Source organism: Bubalus bubalis, chromosome 5, assembly GCF_019923935.1.
Source record: "Bubalus bubalis isolate 160015118507 breed Murrah chromosome 5, NDDB_SH_1, whole genome shotgun sequence".
Classification (NCBI taxonomy): domain Eukaryota; kingdom Metazoa; phylum Chordata; class Mammalia; order Artiodactyla; family Bovidae; genus Bubalus; species Bubalus bubalis.
In genome coordinates, this window is record NC_059161.1 from 41716975 (window position 1) to 41737232 (window position 20258).

Consider the following 20258-nt stretch of genomic DNA (forward strand, 5'->3'; position numbering starts at 1 on the left):
TATGTGTGTGTGTGTGTGTGTGTGTATTCCATTATTTTAATTATTATTTGCCTGAGTTTGTAACTGCCATTTGTCTGGGGTTCATCTTTGGCTTCTCATTTTGGGGTATTTGTTTTAATCTCACTTAATGCCATAACAAACCATATCTGGAATCTTCGTTCCTGACCAGAGATCAAGCCCTAAGCCTTTGGAGTGGAAGCATTGACTCCAAGATCCTAGACTACCAGAGAACTAACTCTAGGGAGTATCAAATAGTGAGAACTCACACAAAGGAAACCACTTGAATACAAGACCTGGCATCACCCAACCACCAGTAGCACCCTGTGCAGGAAGCCTCATCTAAACAACAAACAAAATACAAATACAATCATCAGCAGACAGGATTACCACCTCACTCAGCCTTGCCCACCAGAGGAAAAACAAACAAACAAAAAAACCACAGCACAAATTTCACCCTATACTAAGCTTACACAAACCACTAGACCAATCTTAGGAGGGCAGAAACCAAAAGGAAGAAAGAATTCAACCTTGAAGCCTGGGAAAAGGAGACCTCAAAAACAGTAAGTAAAACAATAATAATAATAATGAAAAGGCAGAGAAATACTACACAAATGAAGGAACAAACTAGAAACACAGAAGTCCAAATACATGAAAAGGAAATAGGCAAACTATCTGAAAAAGAATTCAAAATAATGATAGTAAAGATGATCAAAAACTTTGAAAACATAAAGGAAAAAATGCAAGAATCAATTAACAAAAAACTAGAAGAATTAAAGAATGCACATACAGAGACAAACAACACAATTACTGAAGTTAAAAATACTCTAGAAGGAATCAATAGCAGAATATCTGAAAAAGAAGAACAAATCAGTGAGCTGGAAGATAAAATGGTGAAAACAACTTCTGAAGAGCAGAATAAAGTAAAAAGGATGAAAAGAACTGAGGATAGTCTCATAGAAATCTGGGACAATATCAAACGCACCAACATTCAAATTATAGGGGTCCCAGAAGAAGAAGAGAAAAAGAAACAGTATGAGAAAATTTTTGAAGAGATTATAGTTGAAAATTTCCCCAACATGGAAAAGGAAATAGTCAGTCAAGCCCAAGAGGCACAGAGTCCCATACAGATAAACCCAAGGAGAAACTCACTAAGACACATACTAATCAAACTAACAAAGACTAAACACAAAGAAAGAATATTAAAAGCAGCAAGGGAAAAGCAACACATAACATACAAGAGTAATCCCATACATTTAACAGCTGATCTTTCAGCAGAAACTCTGCAGGCTAAAAGGGAATGGCAGGATATATTTACAGTAGTGAAAGGGAAAGATCTACAACCAAGATTAAAGTACCCAGCAAGAATCTCATTCAAAATTGATGGAGAAATAAAAAGCTTTTCAGGCAAACAAAAATCAAGAGAATTCAGTACCACCAAACCAGCTTTATAACAAGTGTTAAAAGGACTTATATAGTCAAGAAACACAAGAGAAGAAAAAGATCTACAAAATCAACCACAAACAATTAAGAAAATGGCAAGGAACATATATATCAAAAATCACTTTAAATGTAAATGGACTAAATACTCCAACCAAAAGACACAGACTGGCTGAATGGATACAAAAATAAGACCCATATATATGCTGTCTATAAGAAACCCACTTCAGACCTCAAGACACATATAGACTGAAAGTGAGAGGACGGGAAAATATATTCCATTCAAATGGGAAGCAAAAGAAAACTCAAGTAGCAATCCTCGTATCAGGCAAAATAGACCTTAAAATAAAGAATATTACAAGAGGTAAGGAAGGACACTACTAATTGATCAATCCAATTAATCCATTAATGGATTAATCCCTTGATCAATCCAAGAGGAAGACATAACAATTGTAAATATCTATACATCTAACACCAGAGAAGGCAATGGCACCCCACTCCAGTACTCTTGCCTGGAAAGTCCCATGGACGGAGGACCCTGGTAGGCTGCAGTCCATGGGGTCACGAAGAGTCAGACACGACTGCGCGACTTCACTTTCACTTTTCACTTTCATGCATTGGAGAACGAAATGGCAACCCACTCCAGTGTTCTTGCCTGGAGAATCCCAGGGACGGGGGAGCCTGGTGGGCTGCCTGTCTATGGGGTCGCACAGAGTTGGACACGACTGATGTGACTTAGCAGCAGCAGCATACACCTAACACAGGAGCACCTCAATACATAAGACAAACACTAACAGACATAAAAGGAGAAATTGACAGTAACACAATAAGAGTAGGAGACTTTAACACCCCACTCACACCAATGGACAGATCATCAAAACAGAAAATTAATAAGGAAACACAAGTCTTAAATGATGCATTAGATGAGATGGATCTCCTTGATATCTTTAGGACATTCCATCCAAATGGAGAATACATCTTCTTCTCAAGTGCACATGGAACATTCTCCAGAATAGACCACATCTTGGGTCACAAATTTAAACTCCAGTAAATTTAAGAAAACTGAAATCATATCAAGCATCTTCTCCAACCACAACACTATGAGACTAGATATCAATTACAAGAAAAAACTGTAAAAAACACAAACATATGGAGGTTAAACAATACATTTCTAAATAACCAACAGGTCACTGCAGAAATCAAAAGGGAAATCAAAAAATTTCTAGAAAAAAATGACAATGAACATTTCTTAACACCATACACAAAGATAAACTGAAAATGGATTAAAGACCTAGATGTAAGACCAGAAACTATAAAACTCTTAGAAGAAAACATAGGCAGAACACTCCATGACATAAATCAAAGCAAGATCCTCTTTGACCCACCTCCTACAGTAATGGAAATAAAAACAAAAGTAAACAAGTGGGACCTGATTAAGCTTTCGCACAGCAAAGGAAACTATAAGCAAGCTGAAAAGACAAGCCTCAGAATGGGAGAAAATAATAGCAAATGAAACAACTGATAAAGGATTAATTTCCAAAATATACAAGCAGCTCATACAACTCTATACCAGAAAAACAAACAACCCAATCAAAAAGTGGGGAAAAGGCCTAAACAGATATTTCTCCAAAGAATACATACAGATGGCTAACAAACACGTGAAAAGACACTCAACATTGTTCATTATTAGAGAAATGCAAATCAAACTACAATGAGGTATCACCTCACACTGGTCAGAATGGCCATCATCAAAAAGTCTACAAACAATAAATGCTGGAAAGGGTGTGGAGAAAAGAGAATGCTCTTGCACTGTTGGTGGGAATGTAAATTGATACAGTCACTATGGAAGACGGTATGGAGATTCCTTAAAAAACTAGGAATAAAACCACCATATGACCCAGCAATCCATTCCTAGACATATACCCTGAGGAAACCAAAATTGAAAAAGACACACGTATCCCATTGTTCACTGCAGCACTATTTACAATAGCTAGAACATGGAAGCAACTCAGATGTTCATCAACAGATGAATGGATAAAGAAGTTGTGGTACATACACACAATGGAATATTACTCAGCCATAAAAAGGAACGCATTTGAGTCAGTTCTAACGAGGTGGATGAGCCTGGAGCCTATTATACAGAGTGAAGTGAATCAGAAAGAAAAAGATAAATATCATATTCTAACACATATATACAGAATCTAAAAAAATGGTACTGAAGAATTTCTTTTCAGGGCAGTAATGGAGAAACAAACATAGAGAACAGACTTTTGGACATGAGGAGAGGGGAGGAGAGGGTGAGATGTATGGAAAGAGTAACATGAAAACTTATATTACCATATGTAAAATGGACAGCCAACAGGAATTTGCTGTATGGCTCAGAAAACTCAAACAGAAGTTCTGTATCAACTTAGAGGGCTGGGATGGGGAGGTAGATGGGAGGGAGGTTCAAAAGGGAAGGGATATATGTATACCTATGGCTGATTCACATTGAGGTTTGACAGAAAACAACAAAATTCTCTAGAGCAATTATCTTTCAATTTAAAAATAAATCAATTTTTAAAAAAGAAAGAAAAAAAAATCTTCAATTTCTCATCAATTCCTACATTAACAGTGTTCTACAAATAAAGGACAGTGGATTTAATTAGGAGGAAAGGGCTTGGTCCTGACACTAGTTCTAGGGCCTTAAACAAGTTACTAAACCCCTTTTACCTGTTTTCTCATTTGTAAAATAGCAACAGTATACTTGCTTTTCATCAATGTAGTACTCATGTCCAATAAGATAATGCTTGGGAAAGCTCTCTAAAAATTGTAGCATGAAAAGAAAAAAAAATTAAGTCAGCATTATTGTCAACATCCACCTTGAAGCATAAATTTAAATGAAAAAATTACCTCCAGAAAAATAAAATTCAGAAAGAAAGCATTAAGTACAAGGGAGAAATCAATACCACAAAAATGTTATCTCTAGTCTCTCAATTAGTACTTCTCCTATGTTATCACCCCATTTTCACCCCAGTTCAACCTGATAAAAGGCTTTTCTTATAGTAGGTCATGGTTTAGTCATACAGTGGGATATAAGACACAGCAATTAAAATGAATAACCAAGATTTGGAAGAATCAACAGGGATAACTTTCAATAAATGTTGAAATGTTCAGTTGAAAAAAGAAAGGTATAGATTGATAGCTTTTATGCAGATTTTTTAAGCATACAAAACTATTCTGCATTTTGTTTATTAACATATATGAAGTAAAAGTATAAAAATAACCCGGAAGGACAAACACAAATTTGTTTAAGGTGATTACTAGCTGTGGGCTAATGGGCTGGAGAAAGAAACAAAGAAGACATCACCATACATAATATCTATTTCTATCATATTCGTAATACCGTTCACATCTGTAAAGCCAAAATATTAACAACTTACTACTTTCAGGTGATGAGTACATTTGCATTTCTTGTAAAATTATTTGTATTTACTGATTTTTAAATTTTTTTCCAGTAAAATCAAAAGTATTAAGAAAAACACTTTTCTTAACATAACTGTTGTAGAATATTTCCACTCAGAGAACAGACAAATACAAGTAGTTATTAACCACTAAAAGTACTTTTATATGTCCAGTCCCTAACACCTGTCATCCTGTCACCATCAGCAGATAAGTCAATCACCAAAATATGTTGCTTCTGATACAATGACTTTGTCTCAAACTTATCTAATGCTCAGCAAGTCAGCTTCTCAAATTTATCTAATATTCAGCAAGTTAACAGTAGCAAATGTTCACTAAACCAACTGCTAGTAAAATAATGATAATTTTAAGTCTTTGATCAATTTAGAAAAATAGTATCTTCTTTTTAACAAAGATTATCACTCCTGAAAACATTCCTTCTGAATCAACAACACTCAGGTCATTACTTTGATATTAAGCCATTGCCCAGATTTCAGATTCTTGCTTATAAAAGACAAAAGCATTTCTCATGGCAGGAATTTGGGATCTTACAAGGTTTCAAGGTTTGTCCTTCCTGAATGTCAACAGGGCTACCACAATTCAATAATAAACATTTTTACTTTCATTTTACAGAAGACTGATTTTGATCACTGGCCATGCTCAAAGGATAATTAAAATACTCATTTAACTGGTAAAACAAATCTAATATAATGTTTCATATTTGATTTTCACAATTTCTAATATAGGTTACTATTTCAATTAAAGATATTAAATGGAAAGAACACTATATCTCAGATTTAGAGAGATGAATAATTGCTACTCCAATGCTGATAATATGTTCTCCAGGGTCAGAATACAGTCTGAGGTATGGTTGTTTTATTTTTGAAAAATCCTGAATATTGACTAACTTTCTTATGACCCCATAGGGCAATATAGACTTAAGATGTTTTTTAAAATGTGCTATGGAAATATAAACTTGAACTGACGATATGAAGCTTCCTTGATATTCCCTTTAAAAATCACCAGGTTTTGTATACCATCTACCACATACATGAGAGATAGAAACCAGCTCTATCTCTCAGCAATTTATATAAGGAGCACTAACTCTTTGGCATCCTTCAAATAATAGTCAAGTGAGACCCTTTGGGAAAGGCCCCAGCTGGCACTTTAATTGTCAAAATTTTATTTTAATGAAAAACTATAAATAAAGTTGATATTTTTTCCTGGCATTCTTAACATACAATATATCAAATATTTAAATATTTATTTTATAAAGTCTTCATTTGAAACATCACCTATTATATTAAGCTAAAACATAGCTATGTCCACAGCAGATCTTTAAAAGGCCTAATAATCCTGCACAAATTGTGAGCTTTTATTATTATTGTTGTCCCCTTAGGAGGCATTACACATTGGGTGTCACATTACCCTGCCATAAGTGTGCCTGCTCTTAACCATTGTTTCCTCTTAGTTCCTAGTCTGCAATTCCTACTCCATATTGGGTGTAGATGTCAAAAAACCCAACCTATGCGAGTTGTGTGGAAGCGAGTGAGTTCTGGGCAACAGTCTGCATTGCTCACCTGAGGGGACCCTAGAAGAACTCTGCTACATCACCATGGCTACACAGAGCCTATTTAATTCACCTCTTGTTTCTTTACAGCTGTCTTCTTTCAGGGTTACATGGAAAACCAAGGATGTGAAAATGCTTTCTACCACATAATGCACAAAGTTATTAAACTATCAATACTAGGGATCATTGAATTTTTAGATTTCTGAATTCTACCCAGGTAAGGAACAACTATGATAATATCATCTTTCATGTGTACTGCAATTTATACATTTCAAAACATTAATAATATACATATATTATCTATTTCAGTTCTCTCAACAGCAAAGATGGTAAGTAAAATGGCACTTACTACTCAACTGCTACAAGTGAGGAAAGAAACAAAGAAGGATTAAGGGACTTACCAATGTCACAGGAGCTGAGCAGTGACAGAGCTGGGGCTGGAGCCTAATTTCCAGGCCTGTACTTTTTTTAAAAGTACTGCCTCCCAAAGAAGTTGCTTTACCCATGAAGTTCTCTCACTAGGGATTCTCCACCATTTGAGAAAGCATGTCCCTAATAGGTCAAGAAGTATATGTCAAGAAATTTTATTCTTTACTTTTTACAGAGGTTATTCAGTAGATATTAGGGGGAAATTGTTTACATCACAGGTTAAACTAGAGAGAGGACAAATGTCTGGATAACAGGAAAAACTAAATGGCTCAGATCTCATACTTTTGGGGGTGCACAAAATAGTAAAGATGTAGAAATAGGAAAACACACAGAGTTAGCTCCCACTTAGAATAAAGTCTGTGTACTGGTATGTGTATATTTAACATCACTTAGACATTTTTGTGGAGAAGGCAATGGCACCCCACTCCAGTACTCTTGCCTGGAAAATCCCATGGATGGAGGAGCCTGGTGGGCCGCAGTCCATGGGGTCGCTAAGAGTCAGACAGGACTGAGCGACTTCACTTTCACTTTTCACTTTCATGCATTGGAGAAGGAAATGGCAACCCACTCCAGTGTTCTTGCCTGGAGAATCCCAAGGACAGGGGAGCCTGGTGGGCTGCTGTCCACGGGGTTGCACAGAGTCAGACATGACTAAAGTGACTTAGCAGTAGCAGTAGCAGACATTTTTGAAAGAAAGATCTCAGTACAAGTATGCATCTGTGTTCATAATCCCCCTCCCTCCCTCTGAGACCTCTCTCCAGCAATTCCCATCCTCTCAGACTCTCCTACATTTTCAACTTCCCCTCTCAAGCAGCTCTTAAAAATATTCCAGTTTGCCATTCTTTCGGGGAAAATACAAGCAAACACCATCATCTCTCTCAATCCTTATTTCACTCATCCCCTCCCACCTGCTCTATCCCTCACTACTCTCTCTACAGATGGGTTTGGCAAAAACCACCACAATACTGTAAGGTAACTAACCTCCAACTAAAATAAATAATTTTTTTTAAAACACTGAAAAAGATTATTCTAAAATCATGCCTTGTTGACCTCTAATGTCTAATGCATGCCTCAAACACTATAAATCAAGTCAATCTTCCACTTCACCCTGAAAACTGCCCTCACCAAGATCACCAGGACCTTTTTTTAAAAAAACTTTTTATTTTGTATTGGAGCATATAGCTGATTAACAATGTTGTAATAGTTTCAGGTGAACAGCAAAGGGACTCAGCCTTACATATACATGTATCCATTCCCCCTAAACTCCCCTCCCATCCAGGCTGCCATATAACACTGAGCCAAGTTCCATGTACTATAGAGTAGGTCCTTGTTGGTTATCCGTTTTAAATATAGCAGTATATACCTGTCCATCCCTTACATGTGGAATCTAAAAAAAAATGATACCAATGAACCTACAAAAGAGAAAGAGACAGACTTAGAGAACAGACTCATGGTGGCTGGGGGTAGGGCTACTTAGGGAATTGGGGATGGACATGACCTTCTTATGTCTAAGAATGATGGGACTCCCAGAATTTACCTTCCTTCTTCTTTCAGCAACACTTGATATTGCTGACTTCCCTCTCCTCTCCTTTCTTCTCCTCTCATCCTCTCCTTGTTTTACCTCTCCTTTCCTGATGCTTTCTCAGCTAACTTCCCTCACTCTATTCCCTTCTGCTTTGCCTCCAATCTCTCTCCTCCTTCTCAGTGTCTTCCATTGTCTAGTGCTTCCTGGGTTTTTATCAGCACTCCTCTCACTCCACACGTTCTCCTTCAATGGTTTTGTCCACTCCCTGCTAATGGTTCCCAATCAAATCTCTGCAATCTTGATCTATCTTCTGAGCTCCAGACTTCCATTTGTATCACAAGCACCTCAAACTCATCCTGTCCCAATCCAAACACAATGATGTCCCAATCTAGTTCTCCTTTTTTATCTCCTATAATAGTGAATGACACTACAACCAATCAACCAAGTAAAAGACTGCGACATCATCCTTGATTTTCTCCCCATGTCTTAACTCAACCCCTCATAAATTACTTATTGCCAATTCTCCTCCACCCCACAGTATCCTTTTTTGCTACACACTGGGGTTTTTGTAGTGTTCTGAAAATTCCATCTACCTTCTTGCATCCTTGCTTTTGCACATGCAGTTTTCTCTACCTGTAGTATCCTCACTCCCTTCCCACGGGTCCTTCAAGACTGAGTTCGGGTATTAGCCCTCTAAGACTTTTTGTTACTTCGCCTAAGCTGGGCTATGATATCCCTATTATGAACTCCATATTATTATATTTGCAGAGAACTACATTATAAGGCCACCTATATATGCTTATCCATTTTCTACCTTCCCAACCATACTGTTAACTTCTAGAAAGTAGAAACCATATCTAATTAATCCTTGTATAATCAACATTTAGTATAATTCCTGGAACATCACAGACTCTCAAAATTTTATGAATGAATTAAAACAAATTCTGAGTAACTTCCACTGTCCAAATTTCTGTGCTTGTCATCTGATTCTACTCTCAACAGTCCTACCCATTCTTTTTTTTTAATTTATTTATTTTAATTGGAGGCTAATTATTTTACAATATTGTATTGGTTTTGCCATATATCAACATGAATCTACCCATTCTTTATCAGCCTATTCAAATATCATTTCATTTATGAAATCTTCCATAGTTCCTACCCCTACTCATGTTTCTCACCTCTTTCATAGTGATTAACTACAATGCAAAACAGAGAAAGAAATCTGAGTACTCACTTTTCTATTGAAGGACAGGATAATTTAATTCATCTTTTAGGTGCTTTCCTTACTTAGGATTCTTTAGAGGAAGGCATATTCACATTTGAAAGAAATCAAAAGCAAAACGCTAGCAAAAACCTCCTCTGCACTAAAACTCAGCAGCATCTCACAATAGAGCTTTCAAAAGGAGTTACAGATCCCGTGTGTAGTGCTGCTTACAAGCCATCACATGGCAGCATCGGGGACAACACACCAGCACCAAATCCAAGACAAAGAGCAGAGATGAAGCCCGCTCTGTTCCTGCTGACGCGACTGCTCTCTCAGTTGGGCTATCAGCAAACAGGCCTCGGCCAGCCCGCAGCCCAACTAGGGAAGCAAGCAGACAAATCCCAGAGCAGTGATTTCAAGCACTTAAGGGTACCACTGCCCTACAACAATAACAACACAATACCACTCATCTTCCCTTTCTCTTAAAAACTCAATAGCGTAATTTCCTGTTAAATTAACAAGAATTAAAGTGAAATTGTCACTGGAAATAATACAAACATGCAAAAGGGGGACCTAGCACACAATTGTTGTTGTTTAGTCTCTCAATTGTATTCAACACTTTTGCGACTCCATGGACTGTAGCCCACCAGGCTCTGCTGTTCCAGTGGAATTTCCCAGGCAAGAATACTGGAGTGAGTTACCATTTCCTTCTCCAGGGGATTTTCCTGACCCAGGGATTGAACCCATATCTCCAACATTGCAGTGGATTCTTTACCACTGAGGCAACAGGGAAGCCCCTTTATCACACAATGGAATACTAGTAACTATTTTAAGGGGCTTCCTTGGTAGATCAGCTGGTAAAGAATCCACCTGCAGTGCAGGAGACCCTGGTTCGATTCCTGGGTTGGGAAGATACCCTGGAGAAGGGATAGGCTACCCACTCCAGTATTCTTGGGCTTCCCTGATGGCTCAGACAGTAAAGAATTCGCCTGCAATGTGGGAGACCTGGGTTTGATCCCTGGGTTGAGAAGATCCCCTGGAGGAGGGCATGGCAACTGACTTAATTCTTGTCTGGAGAATCCCATGGACAGAGAAGCCTGGCAGGCTGGCAGTCCATGGGGTTGCAAAGAATCCAACACGACTGAGCAACTTTCACTTTCACTTCTTATACTTCTCACTTTCATAGTATAACAAAGTAGTTAAGATGAAAAAATTCATTCTCTACATAGAATAAAAACATACAAATTACATTTTTAATCACATAGTGTAACAGTATACTATACGCTAAATCTATGCCAAAATGTTAAAAATGGTTAACTTTCAACTGACTATTGGTGATTTTGGTTTTCTTATCATTTAATCTGTGTTTTCTAACTATTCTTCAAAGAGCATATTTATGAGAAAAAAACTAGTTTCAAAGAATGAAATGCTCATCACTTGATTAAATTCTATAAATCTCCATATATCTTCATAAATATATTTGATTTTTATTTATATCCTAAAGACTTAAAACAACTTGTTTCTTTTAGCTTTATTAGGTCTCAGAGGTGATGGCACAAGATTTGGAGGATCACTAGGTTCACAAAATGGTGCCTTCTCATGCCCAGTAAAAGGCTTACTTGTGAAACTAAGTTCAAAATCAAAATGAGAATGAGAAATATGCTAACTTTAAAATAATGTCTTATTATAAAGAAGTTAAGACAAAGTCAGAAAATCAAGGTTAAATTCTACCACTCATCAATTAGGGCAAATATCTTGCTTTTATTATGTTCATCTATAAAATGGAGAAGGAAGTTCTTGTCCAATGCTAGATGCTATACCTCCATATTAATTAACGAGATGATTTGAGAAGGTTCATTTTTTCATTCATACTAAGCTTTCACTATGGAATACCATGAGCTAACCTAGGTTTCCAATCAAAGAAGCGATTCTCCAAAGCATTTCCCTAACTTAGAATCCAAAGACTGACAAGAGATAGACATGATTATTCACAACTGTCAAATTTCTGACATCTGTTCTACTCATTAAAAGTCTACCCCTGACATCTCTAGAGTAGGATAATAGCTGAAGTTGTTTTAGAAAACAACCTTCAAATAAAAGTGGGTTAGGGTGAAAAGCTTTTATTAATTAGAGAAAAGTACCTAATATGAAATCTAAATTTGACATTCAGAAGGGGCAGAACAAATCCTACCTCATCAAAGTCTTGCTTGTTTGGTTGTTCATGTTTAACTATCGGACTTGACAAAATAAAAGGGTGGTAAGTATATCCATGCCATTTTTCTTTAACTGTCTCTTAAAATTTAGTAGTCTGGGAGCCACTGGTTCTAAGAGCATTTTAGCCACCCAGAAGGTGGCTGATCTACAGTTTGGAACCCTGCCCCTAACACAGTATCACACTTATAGAAGATGCTCAAAAACATATTGTTGAATGAAGAAATGTAATCCTGTTACCTAAAGATGATGTGGCTTGAGGATAACTTTAAAAACTTTAACTCTAAGAAGTTTCAAAACAAAGTAAGAAATAATACATTAAGGGAGGCTGGCCTTAGACAGCAAGATTTCCCTACCCTGCCTACAAGTTTTTACATCATTGTTAACACTGACTAAAAGTTTAACACTTGGTAGGATATATTTGGATTAATATGTACTCTTCTTTGAAAACACAAATATTTGAAGAGGATTAATGAATGTAACCATTTAATATAACTGTTTTATTGCAAAAATTACAAGAGTTTTGTCACCAAGGAGTTCACCAAGAATGTAAAATATAACTATGTATTTAAGATTATGGGATATATTTAGGATAACTTAAAATAAGTAAATAAATGAAAGGGGAGCCATTGTTGGAATGGGGAAGCTACAAATAAGCAAGAGGAAGAGGGTAAATTATCCATATAATAATAGATTACAGCTGACATCAGTATGAACCCATGTTTAATTTAACATAGGTACAGATGGTCACACATCTGTAATATCTAAAATATCTATATTGGTATTTATGTGTGTATACATAGGTTCAGTTCAGTTACTCAGTCGTGTCTGACTCTGCGACCCCATGGACTGTAGCATGCTGTTGCTGCTGCTAAGTCGCTTCAGTCGTGTCTGATTCTGTGAGACCCCATAGATGGCAGCCCACCAGGCTCCCCTGTCCCTGGGATTCTCCAGGCAAGAACACTGGAGTGGGTGGACTGTAGCATATGTCTATACTATACATACGTTAGTATACATGTATACATATCTCCTTGTTCTGTCAGCTGGAAAGGCAGAGAAGCAACTATATCCCCGTAGCAATGAGCACAGCTAACATCCATATCTTGGTTTCTAATACCATTCTCCATTCTAATACCATTCTAATACCATTCCTTGGAGAAATAGCTGACTTTGAGATTAGGGCAGGAAATATAAAAGATGATTCTGGAGCATTTTACACTAGCAGAAAGTAAGGGAATGCTCAGAATACACACACACACACACACACACACACACACACACACACAGATGAAACAAGCGATGGGTCAAAGAGACACTGAAACCAACTGAAAGAGTTCCCAAGGGAACAGACTGAACAACAAAATGAAGGAGTATTGGTTTGTAATCCAAAGTATAAAATGAATATCCATGAGTCCATACTGATATAAACGATTTAGTGACAAAATAAATGGAGAACAAACCAATGTGCCATTCAGAAGAATTCCTAATAATTTATGTAAAGAATCCACCCTCAGGGAAGTGGAACAAAACTTATACTAAGTGTAGGTTGTACAAGCTGATGTCTTTCCTAAGAGGATAATATGCAAAGGGAGAAACCTGGCAAATGGTGTTTCAGTCAGGTAATAATGGTCAACATAAATTGCAGTAAGTCATTTTGATAGCTTGTGCCCCTGACATGTCATGAAAGTAGCAATTTCCCTCTGTGGTATTTCCCCAAAAAACACATAACTCCATTATAAAAACATTAAACAAATCCCAATTAAAAGCCACTCTACCAAATACTTGACCAGTACTCCTCAAAATTGTCAATATGATTAAAAAAAAAAAAAAAAGAACAAGGAAAGTCAGATAAACTGTCAAAGTCAAGAATAGCCTATACAGACACAATGACTAAATGCAGAATGCTATCCTGGATGGGATCCTGGAATAGAAAAGACCGTGAGATAAAAAACCAAGGAAATCTGAAAAAAATATAGACTTTAATAAAAATTATATCAATGTTAGTTTGGTATATCAATATACCATACTAAAATAAAATTTCAATAATAGCAGAAACTAAGTGTGGGGTATATTAGAATTCCCTTTACTATATCTGCAATATTTCTGTAAATCTAAAACCATTCTAAAATTAAAAGTTTACTTAAAAACAATTTGGGACGAGAGAAGATATTTACTGCATATGATTACTAAATTCATGCATCTAGCCTCATCTTAAATACTGTCCATTGACATCAGCCACTTTCAGCTTTCTAAATGGGAAAATCTTAGATCTGATGTTTTAACCACTGTGGCCTTTTCACTTTGACGCTCTTTCTCTAGTGGGTGGGCTGTTGGTGAGCTCAGCACAATTTGGTTGCAAAACCATGTAAAGTCAATTGTATGGGAAAATTTTCAGAAACCAATATATATTTAAAATTAGATTTTTCAATAACCACATGGAGTGACTCTTAGAAACTATATCCATTGTTATTTTACCTTCAAGAATCATGACAATTTTTTGCTGATGTGATGGGTATCTAATAATCAAGACCAAAAAGATGTCCTAGATAGATTTATACTCTCCCATCCCCTCCACACACACACATACAGAATTGGAAGTTACATGGTTTTTCCTGTGGTCATGTATGGATGTGAGAGTTGGACTGTGAAGAAGGCTGAGCGCTGAAGAATTGATGCTTTTGAACTGTGGTGTTGGAGAAGACTCTTTTTTTTTTTTTTTTTTTTTATTTTTTAAACTTTACATAATTGTATTAGTTTTGCCAAATATCAAAATGAATCCACCACAGGTATACATGTGTTCCCCATCCTGAACCCTCCTCCCTCCTCCCTCCCCACACCATCCCTCTGGGTCGTCCCAGTGCACCAGCCCCAAGCATCCAGTATCGTGCATCCAGCCTGGACTGGCAACTCGTTTCATACATGATATTTTACATGTTTCAATGCCATTCTCCCAAATCTTCCCACCCTCTCCCTCTATCTCAGAGTCCATAAGACTGTTCTATACATCAGTGTCTCTTTTGCTGTCTCATACACAGGGTTATTGTTACCATCTTTCTAAATTCCATATATATGCGTTAGTATACTGTATTGGTGTTTTTCTTTCTGGCTTACTTCACTCTGTACAATAGGCTCCAGTTTCATCCACCTCATTAGAACTGATTCAAATGTATTGAGAGTCCCTTGGACTGCAAGGAGATCCAACCAGTCCATTCTGAAGGAGATCAGCCCTGGGATTTCTTTGGAAGGAATGATGCTAAAACTGAAACTCCAGTACTTTGGCCACCTCATGGGAAGACTCATTGGAAAAGACTCATGCTGGGAGGGATTGGGGGCAGGAAGAGAAGGGGACGACAGAGGATGAGATGGCTGGATGGCATCACTGACTCGATGGACGTGAGTCTCAGTGAACTCCGGGAGTTGGTGATGGACAGGGAGGCCTGGCATGCTGCGATTCATGGTGTCGCAAAGAGTCGGACATGACTGAGCGACTGATCTGATCTGATTCTAGCATAAACTATGTCACCTTTATAATTCTGAAACTTATTTTGCAGGAGCAGAGTCAAAATAAAAAAGGGTCAATTTAGCAATTTCTTTCCCCATTGCATGCTGCTATAAGTTAATTCAACTGATATCTAAAACTGCATATGAATTCTTTTTAATACAAGAGGTTCAGAAGTAGCTGGTAGTCATTATTCTGACTTTTAAATATGTCCTGTTAAATGCATATTTTAAAGCCAATTTTACTTTAGGAAAGTCACCAACTCATTTTAAATAAATTTCATTACATATTATCTCTAGGAAAGCATCTGTTAGTTTTCTAGGAAAAGAAACAAACCAGTCTTTTTTTTTCTACTTGGCTAGAAATGCTATTTCTATACAAATTTACAGACTAAGTACTTCCATTTAAGACTGAAGATAGTTTTAAAAAGCCAAATCTTAAAACTGTACAATGGATTCACTATGATCATTATTTTAGCACCCTTCTTATAGTACAATATCAAACTAAGCTTTACATATGTCCAAAAGGGGTTGCTACCCAGGCTCCATTCTTCTCTTCTGACGTGAACTATAGAGAATTTGAACATAAAATGTAAATGAGAAAGCACAGCCAAGTGAACAGCTCATTTTAAGGCACTACATATCAGCTTTGGAAGAGAGAGCTGATTAAGGATCTAAGGATCCCCAGGCAAGAGCTACAAGGTATCCTTAATGTACAACTACCTCTCTCTTTCTCTGGCCCTCAACAGATCCGACACTGTTGAAAACAGTTATCTGAAGAATTGTACATATGCCAAGTACATCATGCGAAATACCGGGCTAGATGAAGCACAGCCTGGAATAAAGACTGCCAGGAGAAATATCAATAACTTCAGATATGCAGAAGACACGACCCTTATAGCAGAAAGCAAAGAAGAACTAAAGAGCCTTTTGATGAAAGTGAAAGAGGAGAGTGAAAAAGTTGGCTTAAAACTCAACATTCAGCAAACTAAGATCATGGCATCTGGTCCCATCACTTCATGGCAAATAGATGGGCAAACAATGGAAACAGTGACAGACTTTATTTTCTTGAACTCCAAAATCACTGCAGATGGTGACTGCAGCCATGAAATTAAAAGACGTTTGCTCCTTCAAAGAAAACCTATGACCAACCTAGACAGCATATTAAAAAGCAGAGATATTACTTTCCAACAAAAGTCCATCTAGTCAAAGCTATGGCTTTTCCAGTAGTCATGTATGGATGTGAGAGTTGGACTATAAAGAAAGCTGAGTGTTGAAGAATTGATGCTTTTGGACTGTGGTATTGGAGAAGACTCCTGAGAGTCCCTTGGACTGCAGGGAAATCAGACCAGTCAGTCCTGAGCAAAATCAGTCCTGAATATTCATTGGAAGGACTGATGCTGAAGCTGAAACTCCAATACTTTGGCCACCTGATGTGAAGTGCTGACTCATTGGAAAAGACCCTGATGCTCGGAGGGGTTGGGGGCAGGAGGAAAGGGGGACGACAGAGGATGGGATGGTTGGATGGCATCACTGACCCGATGGATGTGGGTTTGGGCAGGCTCCGGGAGTTGGTGATGGACAGGGAGGCCTGGTGTGCTGCAGTCCATAGTGTTGTGGGGAATCAGACGCCACTGAGCAACTGAACTGAACTGAACCCAAGAGTATTCTTTGATTCATTGAGCCTACTGCAAATAATCAGGGTGGTTTGGAGAATAGCAGTTGGTACACTTGTAGTTTTTCTCATTAATTTTTCCATACATTTTAGTTCTGAGTGCTCAATATCACTACAAATTGCTACAAATGGCAGGTAAATTCTAGTTAGAAGAAGACAAATTGAGGCTTAAACTCAGATCGGGGTGTTTACAACACATCTAGACATCCATGCAAGCAAGGCAGCTACACTTAATACATTAAATAGTAATCTTGCACCTTCTTCTACAATTATCCCTGGTAAATGCTCAGTTTCTGTTAATATATTTTCAGTAAAGAATAACTTTGAGGCTTTCCATCCTCCCTAGTAAGTGGCTTTATCCCCTTCTCTAGCATCCAGAAGAAGCTTTAATTTAAAAAATATCAAAAGCCCTTTCTCCTATCTTTAGCCTATTTTTGGTTTTTTGCTCTAATCTTTTCATAAACTTCAGCTAATTCTCAGTTTAAGCCAACCTGACACCATCCTGCCTAAACCTTCTTCTTATGAATTCTTTTCCAGAAAGTCAGAGTTAAGGAGTAGCCAGTAGCCATTGTTTTAACTTTGAAATATGTTCTGTAAATGCATATTTTAAAACTAATTCTACTACAGGAAAGTAACCAATTTCATTTTAAATAAACTCTATGCTTGTAATTTTCCTTAGTTACATGCTCCTCCCTTTGGTATATTTTATATACACTTTGTGCTCAGAGAATTGTCTCTATCACTGGCTTTGTTAAGATAAACCAACTTGCCCATACACCTTTCTCTCCTGTTTAGATAATTTACAAGTAAATCATCAGAATTTCATTTTTTTGCTATCAACCATCTTCATGAGTCACAGTCCCTTCCAAAATACCTACTTTTTCTCTAAACTTCTTAAAATCTACTTTTAAAAAATGATATCCAGTAGTGTTGCCATCCAACAATAACACCAATGCAATGGACATGAGTCCGAGTAGGCTCCAGGAGTTGGTGATGGACAGGGAAGCCTGGCGTTCTCCAGTCCACGGGGTCACAAAGAGTTGGACACGACTGAGTGCTGAACTGAACTGATCCAGTAGTGTCTTGCCTTGACATTATAAAGTCTAAGGTGACCTTTCCTCAAATTCTTTTAAAGCTATATCACCAATACATTCTTTGTCAGTCATTAAAAGATACAGGATAACAATTCCCTCCACTGCTTCTTCCACCTTCAAAGAGATGACACTGCTGGCAATATGAAAGAATGCACCAGATGCTCTGTCTCTACACTAACTCACATCTGTACTGTACTGTTTTCAATACTGTCACATGCCTTACCACATTTGATCTTCACAATAACCTTAGAAGTTTGGAAGAAAGGTGTTAACACCCCATGGATGAAAACAGTTAATGATTACAGATATTGGAACCTATTTCAGGGTCCTTTCCATTATGCTGCCTTCCTCTTCTTTTAGCAGAATTAGACTTTCAGCCAACATCAGGAATGCTAGAAGTTTCCCATCACTATTTTTTCTTGCATCTATGTCAGTTTCATAATCTATATTAAGAACTCTTAATTGTTTCTAATAGCTAGAGAATTCATTCTCTGGGAAAATGATATTTCCTCTTCTCTTAAAAAAAAAAATGAATTTCATATGACCTTGGTTTTATTCCCAGCTGCACTATCTTTTCACTATAGAGCCCTGGGAACTGGCTTCAGGACTACTGCAAAAAAAAATTACTATTTCTTCACACTTAACCAACAAATGGTATTTTTAATCATAAAGAGAACCAAAAATTCCTCTAAATTCTTAGCAAATAATGATACTAAGTAGCTGACTTCTAACTACAGAAATAGAATAAGAAAAAAAATGAAAACTAAGAAATAAAGAAAAAACTCTAAGTGGCAGATAACCAAGAATGTCTTGACCGTATGGATATTAAAATACAACACAGGTTATAGAGAGCATAATGGAATCACAATCCTTTTTGACTTCTAAAAATCAGATTATAAATATTGTTTTACATAAATCCTGAAGGTTCCATGTGTTCCTATTGAGAAATAAAAGACAACGCAAAAAAAAAAAATCTATATCAGATGATGCTTTAAAATAAGTTAACAATCAAGCTATAATAAATTAACAATGAATGAAATAAACCCCAAATTTTTTCTGATATTAACAGGTTGCATACATATATGTAGGTTGCATAAATATGTATATAATCAAAAAAATGTTTAAACAGCAAAGATTTTGTGAAAGAATTGTCTATTTAATAAAGTAAATAAAACATAATAAAAATAAATATAAGGTTTACCTTTTTTTAACAGGTACCACAAATCACTGGGAAAGGATCCATAAAGAATGGGATGCTTTTGCAATAATCCTAGCAATAATAAAGGCAAACCAAAGAACTTGTAAAACAGGCATCTGTGAAAATTATAAAAAACCTTTTGAATAATAAACATTTGAAAAAGACATTGCCTCCAGAATGTATATCTAATATTAAAAAAGAGCAAACACTCTGTATTTAGAAGTAATGGTCATTAGCTCGGGACTATGGTCCTTGGGTTCTGACTACAGTATAACTTAGAACAAGAGAAGTTTCACCTCAATATCTTTACTTTTTAAATGAGGATGTTAGATTAGATGATTTCTAAAATCCTTCTATCTCTATAATTCTATGATTCCTTAAGTAACAGCAGAAGTCTACTGACCTGAATCTAATCAATTTTAGATCTCCAGTAGAAAATAGGAAGCACTTTGTCTATAACCCACAGGCAATTAGGATTTCCCTCACAGCAATTACATCTCCAGTAATTCAATTGCCTGATAAATCTACCTTCTCTTGCCCTTGTATATGATGATAATACATTATTCAACCACAACACATTAAAATATAATTCTACTGTAACCAAGAGGAAATAACATTCTAGTAAGGTGTGTAATGACTCTTTTAAACATTAAACCAGAAGAGATGATAACTCTGTGCTAACTTCCAAAAAATTTTTTGGCTTTAAGAGAGCTATGTAAATCTGAAGAAATGCTTATAGTCATTAATCAAATGCCTTGTAAATGAAATTACTAGACATATGTTCACCACTAATGACTTAATCTAATACTCATGTTTTAAAGACTAAGACTTCTGTTTGCCCTTTCTTATTTCAAATTCAAGCCACAGCCAGAAACAATGAGCTTTGATTCCAGCTCTTCTGTTAATAACTCCTACACTATTCTAAATTCCTAAAATCCTAAGGTAAATAGCAAAGGCAAAGTGACTGACCATGGGG

General features: G+C 36.7%; 1 protein-coding gene across 14 annotated transcripts in view; it reads right to left on the bottom strand.

Annotated features, from left to right (window-relative positions):
- The window catches only part of DNM3 (dynamin 3), a 646455-nt gene that overhangs the window by 570573 nt on the left and 55624 nt on the right, over positions 1–20258 (bottom strand). Inside the window, exon 1 of one of the 14 annotated variants that reach the window (XM_044943016.2) lies at positions 6850–7378. The exons of the other annotated variants lie outside the window; for them this stretch is intronic. The gene's annotated coding sequence lies outside the window, so the exon portion shown is untranslated. Of the gene's footprint in view, positions 1–6849; positions 7379–20258 lie in introns of those variants that run through there. 14 annotated transcript variants of the gene reach the window in all.